Genomic DNA, 12,779 nt, shown 5'->3' with positions numbered 1-12,779 from the left:
CAGCTCCCAGTCCCTGCAGGGCCAGTGCTGGCATCCCGGCAGCGAGCATTCCCTTATTCCCTTTGGCGAATATTCCCGTCCGGGAAGGACGGACGCGCTCCTCACGCTGCTTCTGCCCGCATCCCCGCAGACCACGGGGATGCCTCCACGCAGCCCCGGTGCTTTTGGAAGATTTGCTGTTGTTAAAGTGCTAAGCTGAGCCAGCCAGGTGGAGAGCCAGGGCTGTGCTGTTCAGTTTCGTGTCCTTAATGTGCCAAGAAGGAAAAGTCTCCTCAGGAGGAAACGTGTTTGCACATCCCTGCCCACGCAGCGCTCCCGGGGGCTTCAGACTCTCTGTTTGGCAGAGAAACCCCTCAGTCCCTGCCCTGAGCCCCTCTGCTCCTCCCCACAGCATCTCTGGCTGCGTTTAATCGCACTGCAGTCAGTCAAAGTTTGCACTCCGTCTTTATTGCCAATATTTCCACATCACCCCACAGATCCTCACTGGGTTATGCCACAAAATCTGGCTTGTGGATGCACTAAAAAAATCCCCAAGGAGAAGTAGGGGGATTAGAAAAAGAAGAGCTACTCGTACACAGAGATCTCAGTAATGCACAAAACAGAGGTATTCAAGAGAGTCTGGGGCATCTGAGAAGGGCTTGGTAGGAGAGGATGATGGAGGTTTGCCTGGGCTGTAGAAGAAGCAGATTCTTAAAAATAAAAGCAGTAGGAGTAAGTACAGAGTAACCAGACAACCACGATCAAAGTGTCAAAGTCTCAGGGGATGATGCTAGAGCAGGTGACCTGTGTGTGTCCCTTTCCCAAGGGTTGTAAATAAATGTCATAATTCTGTCACTGTCTCAAACTTTTGCTTAATGTTGATAACACTTTCTCTCTCTCTCTCTCTCTCTCTTTTTCTCCCTCTCTTTTTTTTTTTTTTTCCACTCCCAGAAGCACAGGAGCTTTTGCAGCTGTTACCTTATAAGTTATAACCCAGTCAGAAACCTGACTTGTATATAGACTGTGAAATGGAAGTGTTTGGGGATCTAAATAAAAAAAAAATCAGGTTCCTCTGAACCTAAGGACAAGTGACCTCATAGTATCATGGACAACCATGTCAAATAGAATGTAGCAGCCATTTATTAGTAAACACAAAACAACAAAAAAAAATGCCTGTCCTTGATATTTTTCTTTTTTTTTTGGTGGTACCAAAGTTTAAGTCTTTGTGTTTTTAGAAGGACTATTGAGCTTGATAGAGAAAAAAAAATGCTTTTGAATCGTGCAGATAAGCTGTGAAAGGAACTGCTGGTCCTTTCAATGCCACAGGCACTGACAACATCTGCCAGTTCACCTTTTGCTTTGGAATAGTGATTGTTTTATGGAAGGGAATGAACGTCTCACCAGATGGGCCAGAACCACGTTTGGATGGACGGGTGGACAGATGGATGGACGGATAGAGCAGTGTTAGCCATACACAGTGCTTTTTAAAAGCAGTCTGGAGATTCTCATACCCCTCTCCCTCGTCCCTTCCCCCCTCTGGTATTTTGCCTGCTGTATGAATTACGATTGTACTCCTCTGGAAATATTTTACAATTTAATATTGAGTGTAATTAAGAATATAATCACTGTTATCAAAAAAGGTATTTAACTCTGTTGTAGTTTCTTTATCATTCATGTGGATAAAAAGTCTATAATAAAAAAAAAAAAGAAAAGTATGAGATAATAGTTGAGCTTCCCTGTAATTTAATGCCATGCTTAGTCCACTGAAGAAAACAACTGGGAAATCTATCCCCAGTAATGCCTTTTTAGAAGTATTTTAATTCACAAATAATATGCTGAAGGGTTTCATGGTGGAAATTTCTGCCTCTGGTTATTTTGAAAACGCTCAGAAGAAGCAGATTAAGTACAATTTCAGGACGTGCCTTGTGGATCCACAGACATAAAGGCAGTCAGTTGATTTTGAAGACTGCAGCCGATATTCCCCCAGGTCTTTCCTTGGTGACCTGATTGTCAGGGCTTTCCTGAGTGAATCCACCTCCCTGCTGAAGGCCTTGGTCCCAAACACAAAGGGTCTCCTACACCAGGACAGCATCCAAAAGTGTTTTAAGCCATGCCCAGCAGAGCTGCTCTCTCAATATTCCCAGCAAATTCCTGTGAGATTAAATCACCTGGCTTTGCAGCTCCTTGGTGCAGCTGGCAGGGCTGGGAGGCAGGGGAGGAAGGGCACAGCCTGTTCTCATGCCCTACCCTGCACAGTTTGCTCTGCTGTTAGGTGAGCTGACAGGACTCACGGAACCAACAGAATTAAGGCTTTCATGGCGTGGGAAAAAAAAACAAACAAAAAACAACAAACCAAAACAGCAAAACCACCAGAAAAGCTGGGCCAGGGCAGCTCAAATTTTCACCTGTCCCAGTAGCCTGTTCCCAGGAGCAGAGGAAATCAGATACTTTGTGAAAGCACACCAGCAATTAGAGATATGTTCCCAGAATATTGTTTTAGCTACTAATGATTTACTGCTTATGGGTTTTCTGACCTAGACATGATGTCTTGCTTTTAGTAACCCTCGATGGATTTTTTTTTTTCTTCCACCTAGGCACACTTTTAGCAGATTACAGCATCCTGTGGCAATAAACTCCACTGCTTAAATACAGCTTGTGGGGAAAAAAGAGAAAACCAGCTTCTGATGATTGAAGCTGCCAAATTTAGCCTCATTTTATGCCCTGGGCTTCTTGTACTGGATGAGAAAAATTGTTGATTACTAGCCATCCCTGTCCACTTTCCTCATGTCTGACATGATTTCATGGCATCTATCAAGCCTTTTTGGCTGTCATTTTTCCAGATTAAGTTGTAGTCGTCCCTCCAACATGAGCAGCCCCATAACTCTGTAGTCCCCATGTACCTTTACCCAATCAGGTCCTGCGTCCTTTATGAGATGCAGAACCAGCTGCACTTGGGAATACTCAGGGTACAGGGTACTCTACAGATTATTGCACAGAGTGACACTGTGCTGCTTTCTGTGATGAATGAAGCCAGCTGCAGGGTGGTGGTAAAATCTCTTACCACTATAGATCAAAAGTTTTGCCCAGACATAAAGTAACCCCGCTGCTCAATAAGAAATTACCTCCCTAATGGCTTCTGAGTGCCGGAGCTCCTGGATGTGGTCAGGCGTGCAGAGCAGCCCTGGTTGTCCCCCACCATTTGAGAATCAGGCCCTGGAGCTGACACAAAGCACCTAAAGCAGATTTATTTGTTTTCTGCTCCCAGCTGAGGCCGTTGTGTTCCCCAGGGACTTTCCAGAGCCCAGCTGTGTGTGCTGGTGCAGTTGTGGAGCTGTGCATTAAATGCACGGCTCACATGAATTAACAGGCAACAAATGCGCTTCAAACTGAGCACTCAGACTCGAAATGTACAATTTCCACTTGGTTATTTATGCCCACTCAGGAAATGGAAGCACCATTTGCCTGGTTGGTAGCTGATTCACAGACCACAATGTCAAAGGCTGTGATGGAATATATATCCCAGAACTAAGCATGAATGAGGTGTTTTGAATTAAAAAATAATTCCTCACGCTGATAAAGGTCAAGAACGTGATTCTAGAAAACAAATAAAGGAAAGCCTCCACCTAAACAAATCACTTTGATAAATATCCACGAAAGCTCCTAATCACCAGTTGCTTTTTGTTTGCTTTCCTCTTGTGGCAAAGCTTGTACACGTTAAAGTGAAATTAAACACTGTTGTGTTTCACCAACTCAACCTTTCCACCAGAAATAAAAGTTTAAAAAAAAGGGATACTGGAAGATTTTCCCAGGAGCTGGTATGGTTGCATCTGCAGCACACGTACCCTGTGTCTACACAAATTGGCTTGCACTCAGCTGCCCCTCTGCAGTGGCCTTTGCAGGGCTGTGTTGGAGCCCACTGGGGAGCAAATCCCAGCGTGGCTGAGGGGTCACCCCAGCCTGTCCTGGTGGCGCTTTGGATGTGGCCAGCCTGAGCTGGAAGGTCTGGATGTGGCTGCAGCTCCCCAGGGCCACGTGGGGACTGTCCCAGCCACAGCTGCTGTCACACAGAGCAGCCCTGCTGCTGCCCTTAGCACAAAATGAATGACGTGTTGGTGTGGAAAACAAACACCCAGCTTTTCTAGCGTGTGACGTGCAGCTTGTCAACACCTTGAAGAAACCTGCGTAAGCGACCAAACATCGCCTCCACAGCTGCTATCGCAGGAGAGGCAAAGGGTAACAGCAGTCCCACAGTTTTAGCCTTCTGGACACCAAAATCCCCTGGGCATGGCAAAACCCACGGCATAGGCTGCACACTGAGCTGTGGGTTGAATTTCCAAATGGAATGAGAGTGTTGCTTTTGACCCACGCAGCTGTGTGTCCATGAGCTGCCCACAACACCTCCCGGGCGGGCTCTGTGCTCCAGGTGTGGTGGTGCTTCTCCAGGACCTAGGGCTGGCTTTGGTTGCTTCTAAGATGCTTTAGCACAGCTATTTTTGTTGGTGAAGAAGTGCACCAAGCAAAAGCATGGAGATATTTGCTTTCCCTTATTGCAGGAAATGGGAACAGGCCTTCTCTCAGGACCAAAATTTTATGTGCCTTCAAGCCATCTCCCTCAAAGACCCTTTCTGCCTTTTGCTGACCTTGCTGTAAAATGGAAGGTGCACAATTCTGGAATGGTGTGGGTTGGAAGGGGTCTTAAAGCTCATCCAGTTCCACCCCCTGCGCTGAGCAGATGGGACAAAAATGTCCCTGAGCAAGGACATTTTCCCCTAGTTCATGGTGTTCCAAGCCACATCCAACCTGGCCTTGTGAGTCACAAACAAATTTTCTGAAGCAGACAGCATATCTGAGCATTTACTGCTTTTGAGATTGACCACATTGATGAATAAATACCTTGGAAAAAATACCTTGATGGTTATTAAAAAAAGCATCTCTGTCAGAATAGGCTTCTTCAAGGTTTTCTGCTCCCAGCGGAAAGATCAAGAAGTTTTGTCTGAGCTGGGTATGGCAAGTAGGATAAGGCTCTGCTTATTAATAGCAAAAAAAAAATTTTTTTCTTTTGTAATACCGACTAAGTAAATCCCTGTGCCTTTTAGAGTTCAGATTTTCTTGGGGTTATTTTTCCTCTTCCATAACTTTTATGTCATGTAAAACTTTGAGGCAGCCATGCCAAAGGTTTGGTACAAATTTTGCAATTTATACCAAAAACTTTACAAAAAATTTATAACAAAAATTGTACAAAAATAGTTCCTCCTCAGAAAACCTGTGTTTTTCAGATTGTATCACTGAGGAATTAACAAAAACAAAGTGAAGTGTTTTCTCTGACCCTCTATGATAAAAACTTTCACCCTGCTGGCTTTTAAAGCAGAATCACTCTGCTAAGAAAAGCTCTTGGGAGAGCTCCTGTAGGACATACCTCTGTTTTCCTATCACCTCCTGTAGCTTTTCTTTCCTCCAGATGAGCATGGCAGGGGGCTGGAACAAGATGGGCTTTAAGATCCCTTCCAACCTGTATGATTCTGTGATTCTATAATTCTAAATGTATTTTCACACTGTTTTATCCAGCTGCCTTGGATTATTCAGTACAAATTCGAGAGGGCTTTTTTTCATTATAGGGATATTATCCTTGATGCACACCCTCATATGTGAAATTTTTGATCTCCAAAGTGGTAGCCAAGTATTCACTAATAAGTCCCAGGGCAGGTAAAAGACCTAGAGTGGTGCAGAGGAGCTCTGTCCTGGCACACAGCTCACATCCTGGCGACCTGTGGTGTGTGTCTCTGTGGCCTTGTGCACACTTGGCTGCCTGTCCTGGTCTCACTGGGGTTGTTGTTATCTGTGCTGGCAGTTTTCAGTGCTGGAACTGCACCCAAGCCACGTGAGATAAGGTGTTTCTGCTGCCCCCTCCTCCTCCTCCACCACAGCTCCCCACACTGTGATCTCAAGCTTCTCCACAAAACTGAGTCTGGGGTGAGGTGACACCAGGATAAAAAAGAAAAAATGGAATATTTATTCACATACTAATTTTTTAAAAAATAAAACGATTCATCTTCGGGGATGTTGAGGGCATCCATTGTTTTTTTTTTCCCCTTATTGTCTTTGAAAGTTCAATAAAAGTGAATTTCCAGTCCCAAGAGAAGAACACATCCCAGTTGCTTCCACCACATCTTCACACTGGGCATGCACAAGACACGTGGATCCACCATGCAGATGGTCAGTGACTTTCAAAAGTGAGGTCTGCTGTGTATTTAACAGCTTTTTCTTTAGAAACACGGTCTGGATACCAGAGAAATCAGCAGAGATTCCCATTAACCTCAGTGACCTTTGGATCAGACTCAGAAATCACAAATGGGTTCCACAAAGCAATCTCAGCCTTGATTTGATCTTTCCCTTTGTTTGATAAAGAAGGAAAGTACTGGCCCCTGCCTGAATACAAAGTCCTCCCTGCTCAGGAGCTCTTTTGTGGCTTGTTCAGGCTAAAAGCCAAACACAAGTCCAGTAATTCCCCGGAGGAGGGAGAGAAGGTCCATACAGACCAAGCGTTCTCCTCTATGGATGACACAAAATGAAGAGTGGATGCGTGGCCTCAACAGAAAAAAACATCTGCATAGGTCTGCAGCCTGCTCTTTGCTGTTCACCTCTCTGTAAAATCCATTTAATGTAGTTAATTCGCTGTTTTCTTGAGCCACAGAGGAAAATTCACAGTTGTGGTCAACTAGACTTCTAGTTGACTGTGAATTCTTTAGAATTCTCCACACTGTGGATGCCTGAAACCCTTCCAAACAATCTCCAGGGGACTCGGAGAGGTGCTTGGGTCCTGTTTGTTACTGTGACGTAGGAGGAGCTGGACTTGCTGTGCACCTATTTGTCTAGGCACAGCAGGAAAACCAGTCTATCTCTATTGTTTTGAAATACCTGCCAATACGGATTTCATTAATGTTTTCTTTGTGCCTGCATTAACGAAGAAAGGGTCTCCACCCTGGAGCACCACTCCTTCTCTGCCCACAGAGCACAGGCAACCGCAGCCTCTCAGGAGATAACTCGGGGCAGCTGCCAGCTCAGCCCCAGCCTGGCTCAGGGAATGGGGCTCCTGCAGAGCACAGCGAGGCCCAGAGCTGTGCAGATGTGGCTCCCTAAATGAGGCATGGGAAGGTCTCGGGGCTTCTGCTGGTCAGAGAGACCCTGAGATGTGTCAGAAAGTCGCTTTTCCCAGCCCGGCGGCTGAAGATGGAATCAGAGCTCTTCTCAGTCTCAAGGTTGTTTATTGTTTCTTATCTATAAAATTCTTTCTCCTGACCTGCTGAATTCTGCTCAGCAGGACAGACAGAGGCACATTGACCACCCTCAGGCCGCTGTTGTCTTTTTATACTAAAAACTACCTGTACAATATTTACCATAACTTCCCAATACCTATCACCTATGTTAGACAGCGAGTTTCTACCTTAAACCAATCAAAAAGTGCCAACATCACAGCAGAAGATGGAGGCTAAGAAGAAGAAGAAGAAGAAGAAGAAGGAGAAAGGCTGGACATGCCCAGATTCCTCCATCTTGCCTCCTGAACCCCCCTTCTAAAAACCCCAAAAATCTATTTTTCACCCTGTGATGAATTCACTATCATTCTAGTTAAACTCTCTTGACTTGTCCTTCTTCATATAAAGGTTGATAATTGTTTAGAGAGATGTCTTGGCTTCTGACAGGAAGGGGTAGGTGCTTTGGGGATAAAAAGTTGTATTCTCCCCCTGCCCACGGTGCAGTGAGGCCAGGCAGCAAGAAACACCAAAGTGAAGCACTTTTGGAGCCCTGAACTGGCCATTCCCGTTTGACAGCTCAACAACAGCTCCTTAAGCTCCTACCTGGCTCCTTTCAGTGCAGAGAGCCAGCTCAGACCGTGCAACAGCCAGACAGCAAGGACAGGGCTCAGACTTGTCACAGAGGGTGGGCTTCCCTTGCCTGGCCTCTCCACCCAGCCCTCTGGAGAAGACCCAAAGGCACCAAACCCCTCCTGGGACACAGCACGCTCCTGCAGCAGGTCCTGGGCACCAGCCACAGAGATTGGCTTGGCTGGAGGAGCTCATGCACATCAGAGGGGGTCCCGTGCCCTGTGGGAGCCCTGTCAGGATCCTGGGTGGGGCCTCCTGCTCCACCAGAAAGGCTGTGGAAATAATTGCTTATCCAAAGGATGGTGAGTAAAGCCTCTATTTGATCCACCTCCACACTTTATTGATTGTCTAAACACGGAAGAGATTGCCCTGCCCTATAAAAGCCACGGAGAGAAGGAAGCAATCAACAGAGGCAAATGAAGTGAGCAATTAGTCTGAAACCCTTCGGACCAGCTTTACTTTCAGGCAAGGTTTGAGCAGTGTGATGCTGACACAAGGATCTTCAGCAGTCACAAGGTAATCCACAAATTTGTAATCTAATTCTGCTTTATATTTTAATTTCCTTGGTGTATTTTCTTGACTTCTTTTTAAGCACTGAGGTTTTCCTTAGGACATCTTACAGATGGGACAAAAAGATTTGGTGTCTTGGGGGGTTGGAGGACTCTCTAGTAAGCAAGTTGATTTTCCATTCTCAGTAAAACTCAGCCCAGCTCTCCCTGGGAAGAGGGAGAATTTCTCCAGGGGAAATTTCACACGACATCCTGGAGCAGATTCTGGGCTGACATTTCATTTTCTTCACATGCATTGATGGACAAGAGGCAAAACCTGGAGAGATCACTTAGCTACCACTTCTGGAGCCGTAAAAGAAAAGGCTCTGTGTCCTGGGGCAAATTGGCCAGGATTAGATAAAAATATCAGCTGGATATATCAGAGCGTGTTGTCAGTGTTGCGTTGTTTGTCCATGCCAAAATTCCACCCCTGGCAGTGTCCAAGGCCAGGTTTGATGGGGCTTGGAGCAACCTGGGATAGTGGAAGGTGTCCCTGACCATGGCAGGGGGTGGCACTGGAGGGGCTTTAATGTCCCTTCCAACCCAAACCATTCTGGGATTCTGTGATTCTATAAAGATTAGAAGCCATGGAGGAAAATGAAGTCAAACTCAAGAGAGTGGGAGCTCATTGCCTTAACAGAAACATTCAGGGTTTTTGAGTTGGATTAACTTCTGTCTTTTGGATCTATCCCCTTGCCTTAATCTCCAGTTAAAGATAATTCACATTAGAGATAGTGAAATACTCAGGTGTAATAAAGGAATCTGAACTAAGCATGCTGGTTTTGAACATTAATCTGGGATCTGATTGTCTCTTTGCCTAATTTTTCAGGATGGCCCATGCCGGTGGCGAAGATTTGTACAACTCTGTGATTGTCCAGGAAGAAGGTGTTTTACTCTCTTGTTTGTTTCCATCAGCATTTAAAATCAGTTTTGCAGTGTGGTGACACTGCTGAGGGTGTTACCAAGTCTGTCAGGTTATGGATACAGGGTGTTGAGTGGGCTCAAAAGGAGTGGAAGAATCAGACACACATGTTAGACATGATTCTGTTGGGGTTTAGGGTGGGAAGAATGGGGGAATTGAAGGGAGGGCTTGCAGCAGAAAAGAGTGGGAGCCTTGGAGGCAGGGATGCAAGCCACTGTTCATTTCTTTAAGTTTGGAATAATACAGAAGAGTAAAAAAAGGATGGAAACAGATTGAAAAGGGTGGAAGTTGATGGAAAGTGCTGGCTAGACAGGCAGTAAGGTTCAGGATCCTGATCTGCAATAAATAGGTGGATAATATGTGAAATGACTTTGTGATCTAACAGTGCAGGGCAGACTTTCCCACCCCGAAATCCACAGGGCTGCATTTCAGTCTCAGTCCTGAAAAGCAGCTTTGCTTTGCTCTTTGGTAAATTAAGACACACAAGTTATTTAACTGAGCTGTGAGATTTTTGAAGAAAAATTTGTTCCAGAAACACCCCTCTAACACAGAGCTGGTCACCCCCTTCCACTCATGGTCTGAGCAGGGGGAATGTCAGTGTTTTCAGCCTGTAGCAGCCTGTAATTTCACAGAAGGCTGCGTTCCCTGAAGCTGTTTGTTGGCAAAACTCACCCGTGGTTTCTCTTCAAGGCTCACCACCCTCCACCTATGCCATTGTCATGGTGTCTCTCAGTGGAAGCCTCTTGCTGCTGGTTGCCATCAGCATGGCAGTAAATGTTCTCCGGAGGTGAGTGTCAGGGGAGAAGAGGGAAACCAGGGTTGCCATGGGAATGTGTGCAGGGATGAATTCCTGCTCCAGCCAAGAGTCATCAGCCTGTGGGAGCAGCCTGCCAAGCCCTAGTGGGGCTTCTTGGGGTCTTCCCAGGCTCCTTCCTCAGCCTAGAGCTGGATGGGAGAGCAGTGGCTGGAAAATCACCAGGGTGGGTGCTTGGGTAATGGCAATTTAGGGCAACGACATCGGGTTTGTTTTAAATCTGGTCCAAATTCTCCACACCTCCAGATATATATATACATATATATGTGTGTGTGTGTGTGTATGTGTGTGTATATATATATTTATATGTGTGTGTGTGTGTATGTGTGTGTATGTGTGTATATATATATATATATATATCTGTATCTATATCTATACCTTTATCTATATCCATACCTATATCTGTATCTGCATACCTCTATGTATAGATATATAGATATATACATATATAGGTGTAATTTTATAGATATGCATTTAAATTTTATAGAGGAAAATCAAGGCCCCAGAGCCCCTGATTCTTCAATAATGCCAATGTTTTCATTTTTTTTCAATCACCTGAAGTCACAAAAAGAGGCACTTTCCTTGTGGCATCTATTTCTATGAAGAGAGGGTAAATTATATGTTTTGAGGAGTCTCTTCAAGCAAAAAAAAATTGTTCAGTTTTAGTTTGAATGCATCTAGCCAGACGAAGCAGGGTGACGAGGTCATAGGATGTGGTTTTATAAAGGGCAGAAGATTAAGGAAAAAGGGAATATGTTACCTCCGTAATTAATTAAATCAGCTTTATCCTAGCTATCAGTTCTGTGCTGCCATAAATTACATTCTGTTGTTAACTGACTTGGCTTCAAGATACCAACAGCTCCTCATGCTGATCAGACACCCAGTTATTTGTATTTTCTCCATGTCTGTTGTGCCAGGCATTGCACATCAAATTATTCCTCCAAAGACCTCAGAACACCTGTGGTGGTGGAAAAAGTTACAGTGGGAAACTGCAGCTCTAACAGGATTTCAACAGTGGATTTGACTGGCCCAATGTGCATAAATTACATTTCTTACAAGCAAAATGCGTGCCCAGCCACTGTCTGCCATCTCTGAAGAGACAATTTCCATTTCTGATGCTTCTCCTTTGACAACACCCCCCAAAATCAGCACCAGAGCAATGACAGCCCACAGCTTCTTCCATTTGCAGCTTCCTTCTGGAGAGAAAAGGGGATAAAGGACTCAGGGGATGTGTGCTAGCTGAGGGGATGGACTGACATTGTGCACTTTATTTTCTCCACCAAAGTGCGGGACTGTAAACTCATACCACAAAAGTATTAGAAAATGCAGGAAAATTGAGTTTTTTAATGGCAGTGGGGAAAAAGCACAGACATATGTACCTTTTCTCTGCGACGTTGTTGGGTTAAAAATTTACTGCAGAGATTTTACGTCTTTTCATATTGCCTCTTTTCTGCGGGGTGAGTCATGGGGAAAAAATACAGGAGGGCGACTTCTGGTTATTTTTACAAAGATTTCCTAAAACCTCTGACTCACTCAGAATCCCAGGAATTGTGCTGAGACCTAACCTTCTGCACATGGCTCCCTATTATCTGCATGACTCCAGCTTGCTAATGCTGACATTATTGGACAGGATGCAGCCTCCACAGCCCCAGGCCTGTGATTTAGTTTTCACCCACCCACTTTTACAGCCTGGAGAAAGAGACCATCTATTCATCTCTAAGCTGAGTGCTGTGGCTTTCAGGGCACTGATGACGTCTGTTGTGACACCAGCTCGCCTGGCTGTCCTCCTCGTTCAGGTGGTAGCTCCAGGGATCAGGCTGGGCTGGGATCTGGCTCCAAGAGGGATCAGTGTGATCCCTGGATCTGGTCAGCCTGTTCCAGCTTCATGCCCTTTGCTAACTGCCTTTGGGAGCCCCTAGGCTGCAGCCTGTGAGCTTCCTCCTTCTCCAGGCTTGGATGGGGCCACCGTCCCCTGGGCAAGCTGCTGGTGGATGGCCTGGCCCCACTGGGACACACCAGGACTCCAAAATCCTCGTGTCACCTCCTCTACACGACACCTATCAAAAGAGAGACTTGGGGCAGGCACAGGAAGGTGAGGCTGCCTCACCAAATCCACATTTCACATTTCACAGCCCATTTCAACCCCACACATTTCACAGAAGGAAAATCTGTGCCACAAAGGGGATCGGACTTCAGTCACCACTGCAGCTCCTCGTGCTTGTCCCCCAAAGGGCCCTTTGAGTGACTTTTCTGTTAGCTGAGGTGGAAGCCATCCCGATTCCAAAGCTGTGGGCACGTGTCAGCCATCCCTGGTCCTTTGCTGTTGGCTGTAGTCCCACTCAGAATGTTTCTACTGGCACCATTTTCCCTGGTCCAACAGAAAAGCAAATCCGTGCAAGTCCCTGGTGGCAGACACCAACTCTGTGCCTGTAGGAGTTTGTGTCCCCTGGGTCTCCCTCTCTCTTTCCATGTACTGAGCTGCTCCTGCCTGTCCTCTGCTGTAGCAGCAGCCTCAGACACCCTTGTCTTCGCTCTCTTTAATCCCCCTGCCTTTTCTTCATGCTGCTCACTGCACAGAGACTAAATCTCCCCCCTTTCAAAATTCATGGAGCTGCTTCCCCATCCTCTAAATCCCT

The sequence above is a fragment of the Agelaius tricolor genome, unplaced genomic scaffold (genome assembly GCF_023055355.1).
Source record: "Agelaius tricolor isolate 1412-34295 unplaced genomic scaffold, bAgeTri1.0.p SCAF_4, whole genome shotgun sequence".
NCBI classification, from domain to species: domain Eukaryota; kingdom Metazoa; phylum Chordata; class Aves; order Passeriformes; family Icteridae; genus Agelaius; species Agelaius tricolor.
This window is presented reverse-complemented; position numbering follows the sequence as displayed.